Source organism: Panthera pardus, unplaced genomic scaffold, assembly GCF_024362965.1.
Source record: "Panthera pardus isolate Hobbes unplaced genomic scaffold, ASM2436296v1 HiC_scaffold_27, whole genome shotgun sequence".
In the NCBI taxonomy this organism is placed as follows: domain Eukaryota; kingdom Metazoa; phylum Chordata; class Mammalia; order Carnivora; family Felidae; genus Panthera; species Panthera pardus.
In genome coordinates, this window is record NW_026526843.1 from 40,986,458 (window position 1) to 41,013,061 (window position 26,604).

Genomic DNA, 26,604 nt, shown 5'->3' on the forward strand with positions numbered 1-26,604 from the left:
CAGTGGTCTGTCATTGCAGGTTTTTGATTCAAACTCTTCTTTGAAGGGAGTAGTAGTTCTGCTGACAGGTAATTATGCTGCCCCGCCAGAGCTGAAGTAGACTGGTCTCTGTCAGGGTGAGTATACAACAGTGACTCTTAGAACAGGGCAACAAACGGTATCCAAATATATCTAAAGCATGCCAAAAATATAAAATATCTGCATTACCGGTACTTGCTAGAAAATGTATTCATGAAATGACTGAATCCAATACCTACAAAAAGCTCTCTTATCTCTCTATTCATTTGTATTCTCTCTACAGTCAAAGTATCAAAAAGCCAAGTATAGTTCCTGGATCCCATTTTCCTAGTTCTCCACAGGAGTACTTGCCAAGGAATTTGGATGTTTTCTTATGACATTAAAAAACAATGTCTTCACAGGGGTAAGAATTAATGTTAGGGCTTCTATCTTATCCAATAAACAAGTCCCAACTTAACAGCATTAGTTTCTTTTGTAAAACCTTATTACCCACCAATGTTACTCAAATTTCTACATAAAAAGAACCCCCTTCGTATTTTGGATGCTTTTTCTCTGAGACAAGAACAGACATCTGACCAAAGAGGAAATGGCAAATAAGTGCATGAAGAGATGTTCAACATCGTTAGCCATTAGGGAAATGCAATTAAAACCACATGTGATATCACAGTGTGCCTACCAGAATGGCTTAAGAAAAAGTGGTGACACCAAAGGTGACAATGAGGATGTGGAGAAACGGGATCATGAAAGGGCGGGCCTACGCCGGCCAACTCCATCTTGTTCTGTGTTCTCCACCTTGAGTGACTATGTCCCCGACATGACCCCTTTCCTGGGAAAATCACAGAAACCTCAGACCGCGCCTCCTCCCCTTGAGTAACCTCCCGCTCACCCTTTCAAACTTCCTGATCAAAACACGCCCAGCAACCTGCGTAACAGGACTCCGACCCTTCCCCAGCCAATCGGCCGAGGCCACGATCCTTCCCCAGCCAATCAGCTGAGGCCACAGCCATTACCTCACCAACTGCCCCTAGACCCCTATAAAACCTTTGTGCTTTTGAAACTCGCTCTCTCTCCCTGGTATCTCACCGCTGTGTCGGTGCAGGTAGGGGATTGAGCTCGAGCTAGCTCGAATAAAGGTTCTTTTGCTTTTGCATCGGACTCGGCTCCCTAGTGGTCTTTGGGGATCACGAATTCCGGGCATAACAATCACATATACACATACATTGTTGATGGGAATGTAAAATGGTATAGCCAATCTGGAAAACAGTCTGGCAGTGTCTCATAAAACTAAACATGCAAAGTCGGAAGATGGCGGTGTAGGAGGACGCTGGGCTCACTGCGGGTCCTGCTGATCACTTAGATTCCACCTACACCTGCCTAAATAACCCAGAAAACCGCCAGAGGATTAGCAGAACGGAGTCTCCGGAGCCTAGCGCAGACCAGAGGCCCACGGAAGAGGGTAGGAAGGGCGGCGAGGCGGTGCGCGTTCCACGGACTGGCGGGAGGGAGCCAGGGCGGAGGGGCGGCTCGCCGGCCAAGCAGAGCCCCCGAGTCTGGCTGGCAAAAGCAGAGGGGCCTGACGGACTGTGTTCCGACAGCAAGCGCGACTTAGCGTCTGGGAGGTCATAAGTTAACAGCTCTGCTCAGAAAGCGGGAAGGCTGGAGCACAAAGGGAGGGAGAGCTGCTGAGCCCCTGGACGACAAAGCTCAGTTTGGTAGGGAACAAAGGCGCTCGCCAGCGCCATCTCCCCCGCCCATCCCCCAGCCAAAATCCCAAAGGGAACCAGTTCCTGCCAGGGAACTTGCTCACTCCGCGCAAACACCCAACTCTGTGCTTCCGTGGAGCCAAACCTCCAGCAGCGGATTTGACTCCCTCCCACGGCCACAGGGCCCCTCCTGAAGGGGATCACCTAAGGAGAAGCGAGCTAAGCCTGCCCCTCCTGCCCCTGTGCACCTTGCCTACCCACCCCAGCTAATACGCCAGATCCCCAGCAACACAAGCCTGGCAGTGTGCAAGTAGCCCAGACGGGACACGCCACCCCACAGTGAATCCCGCCCCTAGGAGAGGGGAAGAGAAGGCACACACCAGTCTGACTGTGGCCCCAGCGGTGGGCTGGGGGCAGATATCAGGTCGGACTGCGGCCCCGCCCACCAACTCCAGTTATACACCACAGCACAGGGAAGTGCCCTGCAGGTCCTCACCACTCCAGGGACTATCCAGAATGACCAAACGGAAGAATTCCCCTCAGAAGAATCTCCAGGAAATAACAACAGCCAATGAACTGATCAAAAAGGATTTAAATAATATAACAGAAAGTGAATTTAGAATAATAGTCATAAAATTAATCGCTGGGCTTGAAAACAGTATAGAGGACAGCAGAGAATCTCTTGCTACAGAGATCAAGGGACTAAGGAACAGTCACAAGGAGCTGAAAAGCGCTTTAAACGAAATGCAAAACAAAATGGAAATGACGACAGCTCAGATTGAAGAGGCAGAGGAGAGAATAGGTGAACTAGAAGATAAAGTTATGGAAAAAGAGGAAGCTGAGAGAAAGAGAGATAAAAAAATCCAGGAGTATGAGGGGGAAAATTAGAGAACTAAGTGATACACTAAAAAGAAATAATATACGCATAATTGGTATCCCAGAGGAGGAAGAGAGAGGGAAAGGTGCTGAAGGGGTACTTGAAGAAATTATAGCTGAGAACTTCCCTGAACTGGGGAAGGAAAAAGGCATTGAAATCCAAGAGGCACAGAGAACTCCCTTCAGACGTAACTTGAATCGATCTTCTGCACGACATATCATAGTGAAACTGGCAAAATACAAGGATAAAGAGAAAATTCTGAAAGCAGCAAGGGATAAACGTGCCCTCCCATATAAAGGGAGACCTATAAGACTCGTGACTGATCTCTCTTTTGAAACTTGGCAGGCCAGAAAGGATTGGCACGAGATCTTCAGTGTGCTAAACAGAAATAATATGCAGCTGAGAATCCTTTATCCAGCAAGTCTGTCATTTAGAATAGAAGGAGAGATAAAGGTCTTCCCAAACAAACAAAAACTGAAGGAATTTGCCACCACGAAACCAGCCCTACAAGAGATCCTAAGGGGGATCCTGTGAGACAAAGTACCAGAGACATCGCTACAAGCATAAAACATACAGATATCACAATGACTCTAAACCCGTATCTTTCTATAATAACACTGAATGTAAATGGATTAAATGCGCCAACCAAAAGACATAGGGTATCAGAATGGATAAAAAAACAAGACCCATCTATTTGCTGTCTACAAGAGACTCATTTTAGATCTGAGGACACCTTTAGATTGAGAGTGAGGGGATGGAGAACTATTTATCATGCTACTGGAAGCCAAAAGAAAGCTGGAGTAGCCATACTTATATCAGACAAACTAGACTTTAAATTAAAGGCTGTAACAAGAGATGAAGAAGGGCATTATATAATAATTACAGGGTCTATCCATCAGGAAGAGCTAACAATTATAAATGTCTATGCTCCGAATACCAGAGCCCCCAAATATATAAAACAATTACTCATAAACATAAGCAACCTTATTGATAAGAATGTGGTCATTGCAGGGGATTTTAACACCCCACTTACAGAAATGGATAGATCATCTAGACACACGGTCAATAAAGAAACAAGGGCCCTGAATGATACATTGGATCAGATGGACTTGACAGATATATTTAGAACTCTGCATCCCAAAGCAACAGAATATACTTTCTTCTCGAGTGCACATGGAACATTCTCCAAGATAGATCATATACTAGGTCACAAAACAGCCCTTCATAAGTTTACAAGAATTGAAATTATACCATGCATACTTTCAGACCACAATGCTATGAAGCTTGAAATCAACCACAGGAAAAAGTCTGGAAAACCTCCAAAAGCATGGAGGTTAAAGAACACCCTACTAACGAATGAGTGGGTCAACCAGGCAATTAGAGAAGAAATTAAAAAATATATGGAAACAAACGAAAATGAAAATACAACAATCCAAACGCTTTGGGACTCAGCGAAGGCAGTCCTGAGAGGAAAATACATTGCAATCCAGGCCTATCTCAAGAAACAAGAAAAATCCCAAATACGAAATCTAACAGCACACCTAAAGGAAATAGAAGCAGAACAGCAAAGGCAGCCTAAACCCAGCAGAAGAAGAGAAATAATAAAGATCAGAGCAGAAATAAACAATATAGAATCTAAAAAAACTGTAGAGCAGATCAACGAAACCAAGAGTTGGTTTTTTGAAAAAATAAACAAAATTGACAAACCTCTAGCCAGGCTTCTCAAAAAGAAAAGGGAGATGACCCAAATAGATAAAATCATGAATGAAAATGGAATGATTACAACCAATCCCTCAGAGATACAAACAATTATCAGGGAATACTATGAAAAATTATATGCCAACAAATTGGACAACCTGGAAGAAATGGACAAATTCCTAAACACCCACACTCTTCCAAAACTCAATCAGGAGGAAATAGAAAGCTTGAACAGACCCATAACCAGCGAAGAAATTGAATCGGTTATCAAAAATCTCCCAACAAATAAGAGTCCAGGACCAGATGGCTTCCCAGGGGAGTTCTACCAGACGTTTAAAGCAGAGATAATACCTATCCTTCTCAAGCTATTCCAAGAAATAGAAAGGGAAGGAAAACTTCCAGACTCATTCTATGAAGCCAGTATTACTTTGATTCCTAAACCAGACAGAGACCCAGTAAAAAAAGAGAACGACAGGCCAATATCCCTGATGAATATGGATGCAAAAATTCTCAATAAGATACTAGCAAATCGAATTCAACAGCATATAAAAAGAATTATTCACCATGATCAAGTGGGATTCATTCCTGGGATGCAGGGCTGGTTCAACATTCGCAAATCAATCAACGTGATACATCACATTAATAAAAGAAAAGAGAAGAACCATATGATCCTGTCAATTGATGCAGAAAAGGCCTTTGACAAAATCCAGCACACTTTCTTAATAAAAACCCTTGAGAAAGTCGGGATAGAAGGAACATACTTAAAGATCATAAAAGCCATTTATGAAAAGTTGATGATAGCTAACATCATCCTCAACGGGGAAAAACTGAGAGCTTTTTCCCTGAGATCAGAACACGACAGGGATGCCCACTCTCACCGTTGTTGTTTAACATAGTGCTGGAAGTTCTAGCATCAGCAATCAGACAACAAAAGGAAATCAAAGGCATCAAAATTGGCAAAGATGAAGTCAAGCTTTCATTTTTTGCAGATGACATGATATTATACATGGAAAACCCGATAGACTCCACCAAAAGTCTGCTAGAACTGATACATGAATTCAGCAAAGTTGCAGGATACAAAATCAATGTACAGAAATCAGTTGCATTCTTATACACTAACAATGAAGCAACAGAAAGACAAATGAAGAAACTGATCCCATTCACAATTGCACCAAGAAGCATAAAATACCTAGGAATAAATCTAACCAAAGATGTAAAAGATCTGTATGCTGAAAACTATAGAAAGCTTATGCAGGTAATTGAAGAAGATATAAAGAAATGGAAAGACATTCCCTGCTCATGGATTGGAAGAATAAATATTGTCAAAATGTCAATACTACCCAAAGCTATCTACACATTCAATGCAATCCCAATCAAAATTGCACCAGCATTCTTCTCGAAACTAGAACAAGCAATCCTAAAATTCATATGGAACCACAAAAGGCCCCGAATAGCCAAAGTAATTTTGAAGAAGAAGACCAAAGCAGGAGGCATCACAATCCCAGACTTTAGCCTCTACTACAAAGCTGTAATCATCAAGACAGCATGGTATTGGCATAAAAACAGACACATAGACTAATGGAATAGAATAGAAACCCCAGAACTAGACCCACAAATGTATGGCCAACTCATCTTTGACAAAGCAGGAAAGAACATCCAATGGAAAAAAGACAGTCTCTTTAACAAATGGTGCTGGGAGAACTGGACAGCAACATGCAGAAGGTTGAAACTAGACCACTTTCTCACACCATTCACAAAAATAAACTCAAAATGGATAAAGGACCTGAATGTGAGACAGGAAACCATCAAAACCTTAGAGGAGAAAGCAGGAAAAGACCTCTCTGACCTCAGCCGTAGCAGTCTCTTACTCGGCACATCCCCAAAGGCAAGGGAATTAAAAGCAAAAGTGAATTACTGGGACCTTATGAAGATAAAAAGCTTCTGCACAGCCAAGGAAACAACCAACAAAACTAAAAGGCAACCAATGGAATGGGAAAAGATATTTGCAAATGACACATCGGACAAAGGGCTAGTATCCAAAATCTATAAAGAGCTCACTAAACTCCACACCCGAAAAACAAATAACCCAGTGAAGAAATGGGCAGAAAACATGAATAGACACTTCTCTAAAGAAGACATCCGGATGGCCAACAGGCACATGAAAAGATGCTCAACGTCGCTCCTTATCAGGGAAATACAAATCAAAACCACACTCAGATACCACCTCACGCCAGTCAGAGTGGCCAAAATGAAGAAATCAGGAGACTATAGATGCTGGAGAGGATGTGGAGAAACAGGAACCCTCTTGCACTGTTGGTGGGAATGCAAATTGGTGCAGCCGCTCTGGAAAGCAGTGTGGAGGTTCCTCAGAAAATTAAAAATAGACCTACCCTATGACCCAGCAATAGCACTGCTAGGAATTTATCCAAGGGATACAGGAGTACTGATGCATAGGGGCACTTGTATCCCAATGTTTATAGCAGCACTCTCAACAATAGCCAAATTATGGAAAGAGCCTAAATGTCCATCAACTGATGAATGGATAAAGAAATTGTGGTTTATATACACAATGGAATACTACGTGGCAATGAGAAAAAATGAAATATGGCCTTTTGTAGCAACATGGATGGAACTGGAGAGTGTAATGCTAAGTGAAATAAGCCATACAGAGAAAGACAGATACCATATGGTTTCACTCTTATGTGGATCCTGAGAAACGTAACAGAAACCCATGGGGGAGGGGAAGGAAAAAAAAAAAAAAAGGTTAGAGTGGGAGAGAGCCAAAGCATAAGAGACTGTTAAAAACTGAGAACAAACTGAGGGTTGATGGGGGGTGGGAGGGAGGGCAGGGTGGGTGATGGGTATTGAGGAGGGCACCTTTTGGGATGAGCACTGGGTGTTGTATGGAAACCAATTTGACAGTAAATTTCATATATTAAAAAATAAATAAATAAATAAATAAATAAATAAATAAATAAATAAATAAATAAATAAAAGAAGGTGTCAAAACCTTAACTATAGCATTTTCCTCTTCTGTGCTTCATTGAATTTTGCCCAAGACCCTCTCCAAACTCAGCCAAAATGCTAAACATGAGTAGCCCATGGCTTTAATGCAAGTTTTCAGAATGTAACCAGAAAACAAAAGCGTCAAAATATTGGCTCTTGAGTTTTTCAAAAGTTATAAGTTCAGGGGTAAGCCAGAGAAGATTTGGAAACATTTGTGACCCAGTTTTCTTTTCTTCTCCTACCTGGATTCCACAGGCTGGGGAGTAAAGAGGGGACAGACCACATAGAACATGATGGATTCAGAAGGGAGAAAACAAAAGTTTCACTGGAGAAAACCAAATCAGTGTCCCTCATGAGATACATGTTTCAAGGAGCCTATCACTCAGTGATTGTCTAGCAGGAACAATTCCTGCCTATAACCATTCAGCAATCCAAGCCCCTCAAAGACTTCTGGACATCTGAGCAAGGTGGGATGATAAAGAACTGTCTTGAGATCTCCTATGGAATCAAGACTCTGGTGAAATACCCACTGGTACAAGATTTGCTCTGAATCTCAAGTAGTCATTGCTGTAGAGGTAAATATCCTAAGTTGATCCACTAGAATTGTTATGTCAAAGTTATAAATTCTGAAATAGTCATGCTTTAACCATTACTAGTAATTTATCCTGGTGGAACAACATGAAGTCATCTGAAACAGAACGCTCTGGCCATTACAGCTAGGTTTTGAAAATGTCTATACCTACTCAAATACTTGATATTTTGGATACCTTCCAAATACCTATTTCTCGCCTTCACCTTCTAATTTTTGTGACTCCATTTATTGGTCAGGCTTCTGGCAGGAAACATATGGCTCTCTCAAATTAGGTAATTGAAGATGGTTTAATAAATGGACTACTGAGTCATGGGCAGGGCTTAAGGAAACCAACAAGGTTCCCTGGGGCTATTAACTGTTGGACCTTAATTTCCCTAGGTCTGAAGGAATAAGAAGTTGCACTTACCAGAACTAAAAGAGAGATAGCAGCCACATGGAGAGGACTGCCTGACAGTTGTTTCAGTATAGGGGTAAAACAAATCCCTGGCTGGCTAGCAGGGAAGCAGCCAGGGAAATAACTGTTCTGTCCTCATTCTCCTCCAACCCTACCTCTGATCTCCTAGGGATGCCTCCTCCCACTGGATGAAACCAACTTTAAATTTTAGGGTGAGGGGACTTATGGAAGCACTCCAAACAGGTCAGATAAGGGGGTGGGGTGGAGGACAATAGAAAACATTCAGCACAAATTGGTAGGAGTTGGAAATACATGTAAGAGCTCCTTTGAAAACGTTGCTCCCTTTGAGACTTTGCGAAAAGCTACGAAACATTTACAACAACAAGAAGCACAAAAAATATAAATATTTCATTTTTGCATGACTTTCAAGAAAGTTTTAGCCCCTGTGGCTTCTCCACAGTGTGTCTAGGAGTTCCATGGACACCAATTAAGAACCCGCTGTTCTGGAGAGCAGTATGTAGGAATGTATGCCATCCTGCAATGGTTTTTATTTCCTTAGCTTTTTTCCCATAATATGTTTCCAGCAACCTAGATATCCAAGAGTAAAGCTGACACCTTTTGCCAGCTGCAAGTGAGCCAACCAGACCCATTCTTTTCTCAGATCCGCTGCATCTGAATAGCCACATTCTGAAGAAGCAGAGAAAAAAATATGGGGTTGGCCATGTGATACTGTTACCTAGCAACACTGACTAGAAGGCTCTCCTTCCTGAACCTCTTAGCAGAGAAAATTGGTTTAAAGATGTATGAGAGAGACGGGGGTGGGGAAGCAGAGAAAGAGAGAAGAGAGAGAGAGAGAGAGAGAGAGAGAGAGAGAGAGAGAGAGACAGTGAAATGCAGAGACAGACAAAGGCAGGCACAGCAGAGAGTTTAGTAAACAAAAACTTGAAGAAATAGGAGAGAATAAGAGCAAGTTTAGGGGAAAAGGGGAATGGAGAGAGGTTCAGGGAGTGGGCTGTGAGATGAACTCAGTTGAAGAAAAGAGAGAAGGGAGAGGAGCAAAGGCCAAAAAGAGAAATATCCAAAGGAGAAAGTGAGGGATTGATGAAGTGGGAGCAATCCCTCTTCCCCAGGTCCCCTCACTGATGGCTGCTGTGTGACTTTTATTTTACAGTATGTTACCCTGTCTCTCTTTCTATAAAAACATTTTTTGAATTTATTTATTTATTTTGAGAGACAGCGAGAGGGGAAGGAGCAGAGAGAGAGAGAGAGAGATAGGGAGGGAGAGGGAGAGAGAATCCCAAACAGACTGCACTGTCAGCACAGAGCCGGATGCAGGGCTCGAACCCATGAACTGTGAGATCATGACCAAGAATCAGACACTTAACCAACTGAGAAACCCAGCCACCCCCAGTCTCTTTTTGTAATTAAATTTTTTTCTCATAAGTCAAATGCTCAGTTGCAGCAGTAGCACCAGGAGTTATTTATTAAGCACTGCTGGGACCATAGCATTACTAAGACCAGTAAAGATCCTTTTATAACAAATACAATGATGTTTTGTCTCCTGAGCACAGCTCTTTAAAGTTTACTAAGTACTTTTATGACTGTCACTTCATGGTGCTTTTACTGCAGCTCTGTCAGACAAAGCTGTCATTACTTCAACAGCACACATGAAGAAATTGAGGCCTTGGGAGGAGGAGTAGCTAAGTAGTTGCCCAGGGCCCTACATTTAGGAAGGTTAGATCCAGGACTGAGTACCTGTGGCCCTGACTCCAAGTTCCAGGGCTAGGACTGAGGTGCAGCTCTCTCTGGACTTTCCAATTACACACTAAGTGTGGCAGACCCAACAGGGAGGCATTTGCTCTTCACGCCCCTGCTGAGATGGGAGTGAAAAGCTACTGTAAAGTCTCAATCCAGTAGGAGGCTTATTCTTTTAACTTCTTTCCCCCAAATGTGTAAATGTGTCCATCTGTGTTTCCAAGAACAGCACTTAATTGGCCTGAACATGGAGTCAGCATCTAACAACGCCTTAAGATATCTTTGGGTAGCCATCCTCTGAGGAAAACCTGGCCTCTCTCATTTTCAGAATAACAACTAATGGTTGCAAAATACATCTTGGGCACGGGAGGGATATTTGAAAGACAACAGTAATTTGTGACTAGAGTCAGAGGAACTGAAAGATCACACAGAACGGTAGAGCTGGCAATTGTGTGCCATGAGGCAATTTAGTACTGCTTATCCTCTTCCATGTCTGTCCAATGTTTGGGGGCTGGGATGAAACAAAATAAGCCCAAATCCTCTGGTACTAAGCTTCTTTCCTGCTACAGTCTCCCTCTTGTCTGATCTATATCTGCTGGCAGATTAAATTTTCAAAAATGCCAGTCATCTGCTTAGCAATGTTCAATCATTTCTCCATTCCTTATGGTATTAGGTTCATTATCTGGCATTCAAGAGTCACTTAATATTGCCCCAATCTTCCTTTTCAGCTCCACATCTGCCTATTCCTAGAGCCCAAGTGCCTGAAAAACTGGGATACTTGTTGATTCTCAAAATACCCATAACTCACATCCATGTCCTCACCCTCCTTCCAATGAGATGATATTTCCCACAAGTATGCACACATAGCACTTGGCTTTGTGATGTGGCAAGCTGAAAGCTAAGCTACATTTCCCAAAATACCCTGTTCTGTAGATTAGGATGGGCCACAAGAGATATTATTAGGGGAGATTTGCAGAGCATAAGGAAAGTAGCCATCTTTGAACTCACAAACATTGTTACTGTCTCACTGTGTTGGTATAAGGCAGCAGTCAGGTCTGCAACCACTCTATTCCCTGGATCCTATTTCAGCATCTCTGATTTCCTAGGATGTGTGTTTAGTTCAATGACAAAGGGCCCCAACTTCTCCACAATATTTATGCCATCAAAGCTAGAGGCAACAAGAATGGACATAGTTTCAGTTCATCGTTGTGAGCTCCAGAGCATGCCTGTGGACCATCATGTTCTTGCTTTCCCCCACCTGGCATTCACCTTCCCTTTCCTGCTGCCTGACTGTGGGCTTTAAGATACAAGATCAAATGCAAAGATAATAGCCCTACAGAGACTGTTAACCAGTGTGCACAACTGTCAAATCCCTGTGACAAATCCACATATAAAAAAATCTCTTTGTAGTTCTGCTTCTCTGATTGAACTCAAATGTAAGCTTCTTGAGGGCAGAATAAATGCCTTTGATATTTTCACAAATTTTATAGGTTGCAACATGCTTTTGTATCCATTATTTTTAATTGTCACAACAAGAGCCATCACATCCAGTCATGCATTAACCAGTAATACTTTCATCATCCTGGTAGTCAAGATTTAAAAATATATATATTTATATTTATTTTTTGAGAGACAGAGAGCGTGAGCAGGGTAGGGGCAGAAAGAGAGAAGGAGAGAGTCCCAAGCAGGCTCTGCACAGTCAGCACAGAGTCCCACATGGGGCTCTTTCCCACAAACCATGAGATCAAGACCCAAGCCAAAATTAAGAGTCAGATGCTCAATTGACTGAGCCACCCAGGTGCCCACTGTTATTCAAGCTTTAATGGGACTGCCACCCTTCCTCTAAGTTGAGCAATATGGCAATATGGCAGTCATGGTCATCCCAATCATTTGCAGTGAATTACACAAAGATTCTTTAAAAAAAAAAAATAAGTGCCTGCAGCTCTGGTGCCTCCACCTGCCCACACACTTAGCCCTGTGCGACAGTGGAAACAGTGGCAGAGGTGTTCTGACCGTCACATGCAGCAGAACCAAGAGGCCTTGGCTACTGCTGCTGCTGCTACACAAGTAAGCCCCACCACAGGAAGCCCCCAAAGATTCTTTTCCCTATTGTTCTGATGAGAAAATGTGAAGGTAAGGGGAAGATTACTTCATCTGAATGATGAAGTAACTTGCCTGATGTTGTGCAACAAATAGGAGGCAGAACTACTGGCTGTACATCTAATGTAACATGCCCTGTTATTTTTCAAAGGATCCAATCATTTATTCCTGATTTATCATGATAAAACATAGGTGATGCTTCTAATTCTCTTACTTTCCCTTCTATTATTGCCTTTTGCCTTTAAAGTCAGTTAGGAGTGGGGTGACAATAATGTTTCCCTTACCAAAAGAAACACCCAATCCACAATGAATTGGCATTTGCCATTTCCATGGCAAGAGCCTGCTGAAGACAAAATGGTGAAAGCCACTTTAATTGAGGAAATGCCCCTGCGATGGCACATGAGCTAGACAAGGGTTTATCAAAAACCTTTCCTGAGATGTACAGCCCTTGAAAGATAGTTATTGTTCTGTTGAGTTGCTAAGGTTGTTTCATGCAAGTCTTATCTACATAGAGGAATCCCGTCCATAATGGAGAGAATAAGACCTAAGCATAAAGCAGAACTGAAAAATGGAAGGAGAGAAGAAAATGAGTTAATGTCATTTGAACCATCATACATACCTTTGAAATTCCCAGTTACTTAAGCCAATAATTTCCTTGGGGCTTAAGTTAGGTGTTTCTGTTGCTTGTAACTAAAAATCCCTGACCATTAGACAAATTTGTATTAAAAACCAGGAGTTTTTAAACTGAGAGTTTAAAAGCCTTAAAACAGTGCTAAGTAAAATGTTTAAAGTCTGTGGACTACATTCTAACCTCAGTGCTATGAGTTTTGCATGTCACTTCTCTTCTCTGGGAGTACTTCCAGCTCTAGCCTTTGAAATAACAATATTCCTGGCTCTTTCTGGAATTCTTAAGTCCTGGAACAACAAAAAAGCATTGAGCTAGGGATAAGAGATAAGGACCATAGCGTCACCTCTGCCTCTGTTTAGCTGGGGAATCTTCATCAAGACATACACCCTCCTCTCTGGGTCCCACTTCTTCCACATCCATGTGCAGAAGTCAGACTCTGAGGAGTTTGTTATAGCTCTAACATAACAGGCTTTTATGAGCGTCTGAGAGCTCATGTCGAAATCAGGTCAGGGATATTTCCTGCATTTCCTGTTTCTCTGGATGTTTGTAGGTTTTTCTATTTCCACATGTGTGAAATATGTTCTCTGTGAGTCCTGAGTTCTTCAAACTTGAAAACTTTGTGCTTCTTTTAGTGAAAAGCCTATCCTGTCCCACTTTGCCTCACTCAGGAAAGGTTAAGAGGTTTTGATGTGGGTTAGTCTTTTGAAAGGATTTGATTAAAAAAATTTTCCTTTTATTCCACTACCTAGATGGTGACCACTGGGGTGCCGAAGTTGGAAACAGCTTTCTGTACCAGTTGGAGATATGCTATTGATACTAAAGTTAGAGACGAAGAATCGCTTTTACTTTAACTCCCCTATTTTCAGATGCTTATGACTTTAAGGAATGTAAATGAACACATGTTTTAGAATTCTAAGAGGGAAGAATTCTCAGACAATGGAGTTTTGGTAAACATGCCATTATCAAGTCCTGTGAATCATATCACATCACATCACATCACATCACATCATATCACATCACATCACATCATCACATCACATCACACAGTAGGATTGGTTTGGTTTGATGAAATTTATGTAGACACATAGACCAATGGAATAGAATAGAAACCCCAGAACTAGACCCACAAATGTGTAGCCAACTAATCTTTGACAAAGCAGGAAAGAACATCCAATGGAAAAAAGACAGTCTCTTTAACAAATGGTAATGGGAGAACTGGACAGTAACATGCAGAAGGTTGAAACTAGACCACTTTCTCACACCATTCACAAAAATAAACTCAAAATGGATAAAGGACCTGAATGTGAGACAGGAAACCATCAAAACCCTAGAGGAGAAAGCAGGAAAAGACCTCTCTGACCTCAGCCGTAGCAATCTCTTACTCGACACATCCCCAAAGGCAAGGGAATTAAAAGCAAAAATGAATTACTGGGATCTTATGAAGATAAAAAGCTTCTGCACAGCCAAGGAAACAACCAACAAAACTAAAAGGCAACCAACAGAATGGGAAAAGATATTTGCAAATGACATATCGGACAAAGGGCTAGTGTACAAAATCTATAAAGAGCTCACCAAACTCCACACCCGAAAAACAAATAACCCAGTGAAGAAATGGGCAGAAAACATGAATAGACACTTCTCTAGAGAAGACATCCGGATGGCCAACAGGCACATGAAAAGATGCTCAACGTCGCTCCTCATCAGGGAAATACAAATCAAAACCACACTCAGATATCACCTCACACCAGTCAGAGTGGCCAAAATGAACCAATCAGGAGACTATAGATGCTGGAGAGGATGTGGAGAAACGGGAACCCTCTTGCACTGTTGGTGGGAATGCAAATTGGTGCAGCCGCTCTGGAAAGCAGTGTGGAGGTTCCTCAGAAAATTAAAAATAGACCTACCCTATGACCCAGCAATAGCACTGCTAGGAATTTATCCAAGGGATACAGGAGTACTGATGCATAGGGGCACTTGTACCCCAATGTTTATAGCAGCACTCTCAACAATAGCCAAATTATGGAAAGAGCCTAAATGTCCATCAACTGATGAATGGATAAAGAAATTGTGGTTTATATACACAATGGAGTACTACATGGCAATGAGAAAGAACGAAATATGGCCCTTTGTAGCAACGTGGATGGAACTGGAGAGTGTGATGCTAAGTGAAATAAGCCATACAGAGAAAGACAGATACCATATGTTTTCACTGTTATGTGGATCCTGAGAAACGTAACAGAAACCCATGGGGGAGGGGAAGGAAAAAAAAAAAAGAGGTTAGAGTGGGAGAGAGCCAAAGCATAAGAGACTCTTAAAAACTGAGAACAAACTGAAGGTTGATGGGGGGTGGGAGGGAAGGGTGGGTGGGTGATGGGTATTGAGGAGGGCACCTTTTGGGATGAGCACTGGGTGTTGTATGGAAACCAATTTGACAATAAATTTCATATATTGAAAAAAAATAAAAAAAAAGAAATTTATCTTGCTCAGAAGCCTAAGCAATGGGCTATGTATATTTAGAAGATAAGAAAGCATTAATTTCATCATCAAATCTGAAAAAATGAATTTAAAACTATTCTTAAGAGCCACTGAAAAGGTGGCTCTTCTCTCTCCCTCACCCAATTAGTTGTTTACTCTGGTGCCCTCCTTTCCATTTTTTTTTTTTTTGCCTTACTTTAGATCCATCACTTCATTACAAATTATGAACTATTTTAGCATACACAAGGTAATACAGCATATGTATACATATGTATATGTACATATATAATATGTAAAGTATATATCATAATAACATAAAAACCTGTACACCCATCACCAAGCTTGAGAACTAGAACATGGTCAATGCCTTTGAAGCCCACTTGTGCCCTCCGTGATTTATCCCCTCATTCCTTCCCAGAGGGGATTACTGTCCTGAATTTTCTTAATAATTCACTTATTTTCTTTATATGTTCACTCAACATGTATGATCCTTTAAATGATATGTCTTTTTGGTCCATTTTTGGACTTTATATGAATGTAATTATATGTATTACTTGTTTGCTTCTTTTTCCTCCCCTGCCCAACAATTTTGTTTGTGAAACTTATCCATCTTGTGTGCAGTTATAGTAATCAATTTTCATATGAATTAGTTGTATGAAAATGCTACAATGTATTTTCCTATTGATGAACATGTGGGTAGTTTTTAGTTTTATGCTTTTGCAAGTTAGGGTGCTATGAATCATCTCATGCATATCCCCTGATGCTCATGTACAAGAGTTTATTTAGAGCAATGGTTCTCAATTGAGGGTAATTTTTCCCTTCAGGGGACATTTGGTAATGTCTTGAAATATTTTTGGTTGTCATAACTGGGGGTGAGCTGTTGCCATCCAGCGGGTAGAGGTCAGGGATGCTGCCAAATATCCTACAATGTACAGAAAAGCCCTTCACAACTTGGAATTATCGGTCCCAAAATGTCAGCACTGCTGAGGTTGAAAAGCCCTGATCTAGAGTATATACCCAGAAATGAAATTTCTGAGTCACAGGGTCTAAGTTCAACTTTACTAGGTAATGGCAATTATCTTCCAAAGTGATTGTACTGGATGAGATTTCTACTTGCTCCACATTGTCACCAATTCTCTGTGTCATTACTTTCATTACTTCTTGCCTGAACTTTTGCCATAGTGTCCTAACTTTCTCCTGTCTCCCTCTTTTCTCCCACAGATCCATCCTTCCTATTATTGTTGTGTTAACCTTCCCAAAACCCAACTCTAATTATGCCAAATTCTTATAAGTTTTGATGACTCTACTGTATACAAAATACACCTGATATTCAAGACCCACACAAAAAGGGTCCACAAAAAGGGGGTAGTAGTCCTGTACACCTAGTAATACCAAAGTAGTCCTCAAATAAGCTCTGCCCTTTCTCTGTGCCATCTTTATCATTGAAGACTTGCCATTTCTTATGGTCATTTCTTAATTCATTTATATGTACATTCATTCAGTCAATAATTTACTGAGTACCTACTATGCACCAGGCACATTGTAAATACTGAGGATATACTGGTAAGTAAGACATCCAAGACTGACCTCTGACTGCTCCTGTCTTGGCTTCTCCCACCACCAAATTCTCTGAGTTCAGCAGCACCCACCATAGTTGATCCCAGGAATCTCTAGCTTCTGGTGTCTAATGTCTTCCAGCCTCCAACCTTGGCCCTCATCATCAGGTATTATCCTTCCATCCAGGCCTGTGTTATGGGTATCTAAAGGGGCTGGAAGAGGGAAGGGGCCCAGAGAGAAGAGAGATGGTTTCTTCCTTGCTTGTCCTACCAGGGTTGGTATTTGCTGGCTGGTACCCAGACAGGGTCTCCCTTTGGGTCTTTCCTGGGTGCTTAGGCTTACTCCCATTGCTGTCCTACCCTGCCTGCCCTTGATGGCCATCAGGTAGATTTGGAGGAAGCTATGGTGAAAGAGCAGGATAGGAAGCCACAAACTCCACATGCCATGGTCTTTGTCTTGGATACAGGGTAGCTGCCCAGAGAGATGTGGAAGTCTGACTAGGGAGCCTTCAGCCTGAGCTGGGTCTGAAATAAGAGCAGAAAGCATGAAGAGGCTTCTCACTGCTCTGATTTCTTTTAGATGCTCCTTTGCATCTCACACAAAAAGGAACTCCTGCCTTTAACTCTCTGGTTTGGGAGAAATAATAAAAATATTTGAAAAGTAGGCCCTATGGAGAAGTTGCAAATTTCTGCCTTATTCTTTCCCTACTCTGTGCTCTGGGTCCATGTATAACAAGAGTTCCCTACTCTGTGCTCTGGGTCCATGTATAACAAGAGTAATGACAAGGGATAAATGTACTTCTTTAAAATCCCTTTTCCTGATACTTTAGCTTTCAGACTGCCTTGCAAGTCTCCTTCCAGGTGCATTAGGGTCAACAACTTCATCTTTTGTTGAGGCTGGGCTTTGGAACCCTTCATTGTGAGGCTGAGGAAAGTCAATGACATTGATGCTACTCTTATGCATTATTCAATGTTGTATTCTAAAGTACAAGGCAGTTGACTTGCTTAGGTACCAAACTGAACCAATCTCCTTAAAATTAGTCATCATATATCCCAGTTGGTCATATTTTCGAGTTATTTTTCATGTTAAATTCAAATTTATTTCTTAACCTCTGAATACTCTGATAATTCAAAGATTCATTTTGGTATGTTTACTTGGTTACAGGTCTCTGGGCAGCCTTTGCAGCAATCTAGTTGACTCACAGCTAATTTGAGGTATTAAGTAAGAGGCTTTTGCACTGCTTTTATGTTGATCTTGTACTAATCAAATTACCTAAATTCTGGAAAGCAATTTTATTACTTTTCCTGAGGCATCATTAGGAACATGTTAAGTCCAACAGAGATGGCAAAGTTGTTTATTTCTTTACTTAACCGATAAAAAATTACTAAAAAGGCATCTACCATACAACTGGTTCTAATCTTGTAATTAGGGATACAAAGAAACAGACATGGTCTCTGACCTCCAAGTTGTTCAACATCTAGTAACTACCAAAAAGTTCAGTGGTTAGCTCAAAGTCTATTGACTAGCAGAGTAATGACCAAAATTCTATTGGATAAGTGTCATGATAGTGCAAAGTCAGTACAGGAGTATGAAGAAAGCTGAGTTTTGAAAGATGAGGAGTTACATAGAGAGCAAAATGGTAATGTGGGAAAGAGACAGAAAGGCAGAAAGAACAGTATGGTCAGAGAAAGTCATAGAGGCATGAAAGAGTATTTTGGGGGTACTGCCAATGTTTCAGTGTAAGTGCAGCAAAGGATTTTTTAAGGTGGAGTGGTGGGAGGTGAAGGTTTAAGAAGCAGGCAGAGGCCTCAGTTGCCAGAGATAATAGTTTAGATTTCATACTTAAGACTACAAGGGCTCTAATTTGGGAGGTACTTTGTGTTTTAGGTATATTACTCTGGAAGCAATGTGAAGAAAGGATCAGAGAGGGGCAAGAATGGAATATTGACTATAGCAATGATTTATGTGTGAGATGCAGAAGACCTAAACTAAGATAGTGGTAGAAAGCATGTTAAGAAGTGCCTAGAATTGAAAATCAACAAATGAGGAGATTTAAGCCATGACTGGATGTGGGGATGCAGGAGGTGTTGAAAGTATAGAGGATAAGTGGTAAAGGAAGTATTGCCAACTTAGTAAATTTGACTGTGGACAGGAAGAGAAGATGAAGAGGAGAATACCCCCCAAACCAAATCAATGGTAAGAGGAGAAAGAGAGAGAAGACAGAGAGGACAGATGGGCAGAAAATAGAGAGGTCAAGGAAGATGAAGTCTTATTGGGTAAAAGATAATTTTGGATGTCAGAGGTAGAGCATATTAGGGTAAAGGATAAGTTTGGAGAGTGTCTGTGGGACATTGTGATTAGTATGGTGCAGACAAGTTCATTGGAAATGAGAACATTAAATTGATGAATGGTTGATGTAGATGTTAGAGTCATCTGGAGGATGACAGGATGGGCAAAGGCCAGTGGATGGCTATTGTCAGTGGATGACAGCATAAAGGAGTTATAGGAGGTGGCATAGTAGGATGGTATAAACCTCGAAAGGACAGAGATTATTTTCAGAAATAATAAGGAATGGTCTAGAAGCAACATAGGAGTGAGGAAGACCCATATTTCTTCTGGCCCTAAGATATGTGGTGTATGAGAGAACAGAATCTCTAGTGGAGAGGACTTCAGGGCCTCAATGAACAGCCAGGTTGCAGTTAAGGACTAAAGATGAAGGTAACAATTAGAGTAGATGTTGAAGTGGAGATGTTTCTGGGTTCCCTGTTCTGTTCCATTTGTGTATTTATCCGTCCTTATGCTAGAACTTGACTGTCTTAATTACTTTAGCTTTATAAGGAGACTTAATATTTGGTACAGTGAATCTTCTATCATCTTCTTTAGGAGTATCTTGACTATTTTGATCCTTTGGTTTTCCACAGACATTTTAGAGTTAGATTGACTAATTCCACAAAATAGGATCTGTTAGAATTTGATTGCAACTGAACTGAATTATCAATAACTTGGAGTAATGTAACATATTTATAATATTGAATCTTTCAATCTATGAATATGGTATAATGTGATTTATTTTAGTCTTGTTTCAACACTCTCAATAAAGTTCTATCATTTTCTTTGTGGAAGTGTTGCATGTTTTATATTAATTTTTGGTACTTCATATTTTTAATACCACTATAAAATTTAGTTTTAATATTGTAAGAATTTTCTTTTCTCCCCAGCTTTATTGAGGTAAAATTTACTTATCCTAGATCCAATAATACCATCACTAGGTGCTTAACTTAGAGAATCCCATGTACATGCACATCAGAAGATATGGCCAAGAAAACTCAGTACTCTTTGTTTGTAACAGTCCCAAACTGTTAGGAACAGTTTAGGCTGTTTAGGCTGTTTAGGAACACAGCCTAAATCCCAAAACTAGTTGAATGAGTATATGAAGTGATATGCCCATAAACAGGATATCATATAGCAAAGAAAATGAAGTTGGCTGTATACTAGTTGGATGAATATTATGAACATAATATCAAGTAAAAACAAATAAAGGACACATAAGAATATATACTATGCTATAGGAGACCATTTTATAAACTTCAAAAACAGTTATACATACATAGATGATAAAAGTATACAAAATAACAGGGGGTATAAGGAAAAAACATGAGGGACTTTTGGAAAGCTGGTCATATTTTATTTGACTCAGGTAGTGGTTACATTAATGCCCAGATTTTTATAATTATGTTTTATACTGTAGACTTATGTTTTATGCACTTTTCTTTAGGTTTGTTGTGTTTCATAAAAACAGCTTAAATATTTCTCAGCACTGTCATATTCCCATATTTGAACCTCTTTATAGTGTTGACTTTAAGAACAAACATGTTCCTCCATGCATTAGAGTAGGCTCTGGGTGTGTATGTTTAGTAGAGATGGGAGTATTGGAGTGGGGTAAAGGATGTCACATACCATACTAAAATCTGTTTGATGAGAAGATGGTCTAACAAGATTATTGTTATTTGCAATTGACCCTGCCTTTTATCTTTTTTAAATGTTTATTTTTGAGAGACACACAAGAAGACAGAGAGACAGAGAGAGACAGAGACAGAGGGAGACAGAGAATCCAAACCAGGCTCTGTGCTGTCAGCACATAGCCCAACGTGTGGCTTGAACTCACTAATCCTGAGATCATGACCCTAGCCGGAATCAGACACTTAACCAACTGAGTCACCCAGGCACCCCAACTCTGCCTTTAAAAACACACACACACAGAGGGTATTATGCTAAGTGAAATTAGTCAGTCAGAGAAAGACAAAAATCATATGACTTCACTCATATGAGGACTTTAAGAGACAAAACAGATGAACATAAGGGAAGGGAAACAAAAATAATATAAAAACAGGGAGGGGGACAAAACAGAAGAGACTCATAAATATGGAGAACAAACTGAGGGTTACTGGAGGAGTTGTGGGAGGGGGCATGGGCTAAATGGGTAAGGGGCACTAAGGAATCTACTTCTGAAATCATTGTTGCACTATATGCTAAATAATTTGGATGTAAATTTTAAAAAATAAAAAAAAAAAACACACACACACAATGTAAGTCTGCTTTCATTAATGACAACAGACCCATTCCAGAATTTTGGCACTTGACAAATTATTGGTAATCTGTATTAGTGGCTCTGAATGCATAGTATATGTAAAAACTATTTCAGGGGAAGACTGTCAAACTGCAAAATCTTTGGAGCCACTCCTAATAGATGATGCAGCAGGTAAACAAATACTCCTGAGGATTCTAGTGCAGGTGATCTAGGGACATTACAGTCCCTAGGATTGTAGGAATGTAGGAAACCAACATTACAGTGCCTAATACTTCCTTTGTTTCTGGCTTCATGAACAAAAATGGTCAATTTTATTTGACTTCTTCCCCCAGTTCTAAGGCACTTCAAGGTCTCCTATTCATTACTGCCAAGGTTTTTGATTCTCTGTCCTTCTGGTCTCTTCCCTTTCCAGATCACCCACTTTATGATCCCTAGAGATTGGTTATCTCCTAGTCAGCCCGTTGGCCCTCATTGTAGAGTATTTCATCTCTCTTCCCTCTTTGCAGGAAGGGGCTGTGTCTTTCCCTTTCTTACTCCCATCCCAGAATGTGCAATGCTGGGCTGAATGCAGAGCAGAAGCTTTCAGAGTACAGTTTTGCCCCCTCAAATGATCTGAACCTCAACACCCTGTTTTATTACTCCCCAGATGAGCAGACCAGACCAAGCACATGCTTTTGTAGAAGAAAATCCCAAATAGGCTTCAGAGAAGATCATGAACCAGCCTTCTAATTAGATTCCAATGACATAATGATACCCACTTCAGACACGGGTCTGGCTGTTCCTCATATTGCCTGAGTATTTCTATCTCACAATTGCAAGAATATTCTTCAGAAATTACCACTGTTCTCAAGTGATTTTGTTTTTCAGTTTCTGGTGCTTCGCTTTCTAAAACTCCACAGACATCCCAGCAGCACTGAAAAATGCCCAATCTCTTCTATTTCTTCATCCTCATCTGGAATTCCTAGGTATTTTTTCAATTTGTATACATCATTGCTTTTCCCAAGGATCCACTGAAAAAAGTAAGAGAAAGTCTCCATCTTTATGGAACTTAGGTACAGATGATGTACAAAAAAATTAAACAAGATGATGTCAGAGAGCAATGCATGCTATTCAGAAAGTACACATAGAAAGTAAACAGAGAGTGAATATGGGCTACTCTTAGATTAGAGAGAGATGGGTATAATGAAGTGAAAAGTTGAGCCATCCACCTATCAGAGGCAAGAATATTCCAGGTAGAAGGAACAGTAAACATCAAGTAAGCCTTGAGGCAGGAGTGTTCTTGGTATATTTGAAGAACAGCAAGAGGGTAACGAGCTTCAGCAAAGTCATGCAGGTTAGAGTGGAAGGAAATTATGAGTTTGGCTTTTACTATAAGTAGAATGGGAAGCCAGTGGAGGTTTTGAGCAAGGAGGTTATAGGATCTTGTTTTCATTTTTAAAATATTTCCTTTACCTTCTAGTGTAGAAAGTAGAATGGAGAATTCTATTAAAGATAGCAGAAGCCACTTCAGCGCATTTAAGCAGAAATGCTTACAAAGGTGTTGAAAGAGCCAGAAGAATAAATTCTAATATGAATTTCCAGAACTACTTTCCTGAATAACACCACAGAACTGGCATAATCAGGAGGGTGGAGAGTGTGGAATCCATTGTTCTAATAGCTGGCTCCAGGATGACTCTGGCTCTGCTGAGATCATCACAAATTTTAGCTTCAAGATCATACTGCCTCATTCTCTATCTGTAATAAACAATGCATATATCCCATGCTTTGCCTTGTGATACCCACAAAACTAGGAGCTATACCTTGGAACTTCTATTATTGCTGCTACAGAAGAAGCAAAAGCTTCCAAGACTATGCTCATTAGCAGAAATCAGAAACCATAGAAGAAGCATAGATTACACCTCACATCCCCTTTCAAATCTCATACAAGTTTCTATGCTTTGGCAGAGGCTAAGTGTCTGTGGAATCCAGGCCATAAGGGCAGAAGTTCAGAAAATGTGGGTTAGCTTTCCAACCTCTATCATTCAGTAATGCTTGCTGTGATTGGAGTTGGAACAGGGGTCAAGTGAGCTAATCTATGATATTTGCCAGAGGATACAAAACTGGAAGTGGGGAACCCAGTTAGGAGGCTACTGTGGTTGTCCACCTCAGAGATGGTGGTGGCTTGGACCAGAGCAAAAAAGGTAAAGGTGTTGAAAAGTTGTTAAAATGTATTCTGGTCAGAAAATAGGACTCGCTTATAGACTGGGGCAGGGTTGGGGAAAAGAGAAACAAAGTGCAAAGATTAATATTCCTTCCTCCCCCTGCCCAGCCTCCCAATTTTCTTTGCAAACCCTCAAGCCTGGTTTAGAGGCCCCTCTTATGTATATCACAGTATCACACTGTATCAGAATCCCTTGTTTCATCATTTTTATTTTTACTAAGCAATTCATTTCCCTAGGGGCAGAACTTGTATCTGGCTGTGCGTGGTGCAGTGCCCGGCACATGGTGCTCTCTCAGTAAATTTTGTTATACTAATGAATGAAGAAATACTGGATCACCTTGAGTTCACCACCCTAGTAGCCCAGTGAATTTCTCTGTACCAAGGGCCCCTTAGGACTCCTTGCTTATTGGCAGTGTTGCCAGGTGGGCCCACATCTTCCAATGTGCATTGTGAAACCATTTGGGTAGTCAGAAGCTGGAATCCAAGTGAGGGGCATGAAACTGAGGCTTACTGAAGCCAACACACACCATGTCCAGCTAAATTTTCCCATTGCTATCCATGGGAGTGATGGCTCTAAGCATACAAAGCTACTGATAGAAAGGTACTGAAGTTGCTGCTATGGAAACTACCTAGGAAGGTGAAATATTGGTTAGTTCAATATGGACTGAGAACTTTGAGCAAAATTATATTTGAAACATTTAAATTCTGTGACAACAATAAAATACCAAGTGTATTCATTATAAATTACAAGGTAAAATGACAAAGTGGTTCCATGTAACCCAGGTGTTTGACACCCCTATTGGGTAAGCCAGAAACTGTGCTTTAGGTCTTCCAAAGAAAAACTATGATCAATAGTCAGTTGCTTTGTAAATTGCCACTTCTAAATTAAGAGGATAAAGCAGTCATTTCAAAATTAATTTATTTGTGATTCATTGAACTTAGTAGTTTGCATATTCCTTGGGGTTCTAAACTCTTCCTGGAGTCTGTGTAGGAAAGGGCCTTTTTTCATATCCTGGAATCCAGGAAGTGCAGGCTGGGGCAGAAACATTTGGGACACATCCAAGGCACTAGCATTATCTAATCTTTCTATACACCTGCCTTTGCCTCCAACAGGAGTCACACAGCTCATCTCAGGAACTATGAATAAGGCTAGCCTGCTCCAATGACCCACATTTTTCTTTGTAGCCTACTTCAGTGATCCATAGTTTTCCTTCTCACTTGTCCTATCAACTGGCCAGAAAATGGCCACCCCTCAAAGATCTTTCATTCTTTGAGAATTGACTGTGTGATCAGCAACAGTTTGAGGTTCTTTCCATGAATTAACTCATTTTACCCTATAAGGAAGTCCTGCTATTTTCTCACTCTAGAGATGAGGAAACTGAGGCACAGAGAAGTTAGGTAACTTGCTTAAGATCACACAGCTAGTGAGTGGCAGAGCTGGGATTCAAACCCAGCCAGTCTGCTAAGCTCTGACTTTCACTATATCATCTCCCCTCCTGGATGGAAAATGGGAAGAATAATATCTACTTTACAGGGCTGCAGTGAGGATTAAATTGTTATTGTTAGTCCTCTGGAGTAGAGTGGTCATTTTCTGACTAGTGAGCAGGGTTAGAGAGTAAATTTTTCAAAGTAAGTTCCAGACATAATCCTCAACCTGAAACAAGCATTTCCACCTTTAAAAAGAAATCCAAAGTGAAGCTCTGCATAAACTGAGTGCCATAATAATGGATTTTAGTGGAAAGAAGCTCTCCTAACATTTCTGCATTTAATGGAACACAAGAAGGGTCACTCTGACTTTAATTCAATGGCTGACTCCTAAATAGTATCTACAGGTCTACAGTGAAGCTTTTCCAGACCTAATAGCTTTTGGAATAGGTTTATGCACTTGAATATGTTTGCAACCTGTTCCAAATGCCCTTTGCCCTAACTTAGTCATTTGCTATTAATAGACATAGCCTTGGTGGTTGTTTGTCTACTAAGGCATGTTGACCCTTTATGTTACACCTCAACTCAGTATACTCCATGTGAGAGAAACAAAGTCTAGAGGAACCAATTCACTGTAATAAGCAATTTTCTCCTAAACAACATCAGGAACATGGAAGCTGTCAGAAGAGCTGTAGTGGGTTCCTATTATCTTGTTTTCTGGAAATTGGTACTGCCCAAATAATGCTCACCTCTGATTTCTATGCCAACCCACTCTGTAAATTCAAGGGATTAAATGGATGCAATATGCCCACATCCTGAAGAACAAGCTAGAGAATGGCTCATTTCTTTAAAATTGCATAATATCCAAGAACAAACCAATGGCTTAAGTTAGGCTCACAAGCTAAGAAATAAATTAAATATATAGTTCAAGCAATCATACCCCATGGGCTTGACATTTTTAAAAAAGAAAAGCTGAAACAGGAGAGAAAATACAGCTCTTTGCTGATCAAGGAACCAACATTCAGTGGAATTGATCAATTGTAGTCTGATTTTTTTCCCCACCCAGACTTGTACAATGTCAATTAGTACCTAAAATGACTTCTACAATTTGTCTTTTAGGATGACATGTATTAAAATTACTTTTTAGTGTAACCCATGCAAACCCTGATTGGGTTTATCTATTTATCTGTTAAATGAGACTGGAATCAGGGGATAAATCATGGTGGGCAAGGAGAGTTTGTTTTTAAAATATCTTTTATGTTTTTAAAATTTATTTATTTTGAGAGAGAAAGTGTGAGCAGGGGAGGGCAGAGAAAGAAAAGAAAGGGAGAATCCCAAGTGGGCTCTGCACTGCCAGCATGGAGCCTGATGCAGGGTTCGAAATCATGAACCATGAAATCGTGACCTGAGCCAAAGTCAGATGCTTAACTGACTGAGCTATCCAGGTGCCCCAAAGAGAATTCGTTTTCAAAATGAGACGGAATATGATGAGAATGCAGCTACTCATGTGAGAAATGAAGCTTACAGAATTTTAAGGGAAATAAGCCACACACACACAGACACACACACACACACACACAGACACACA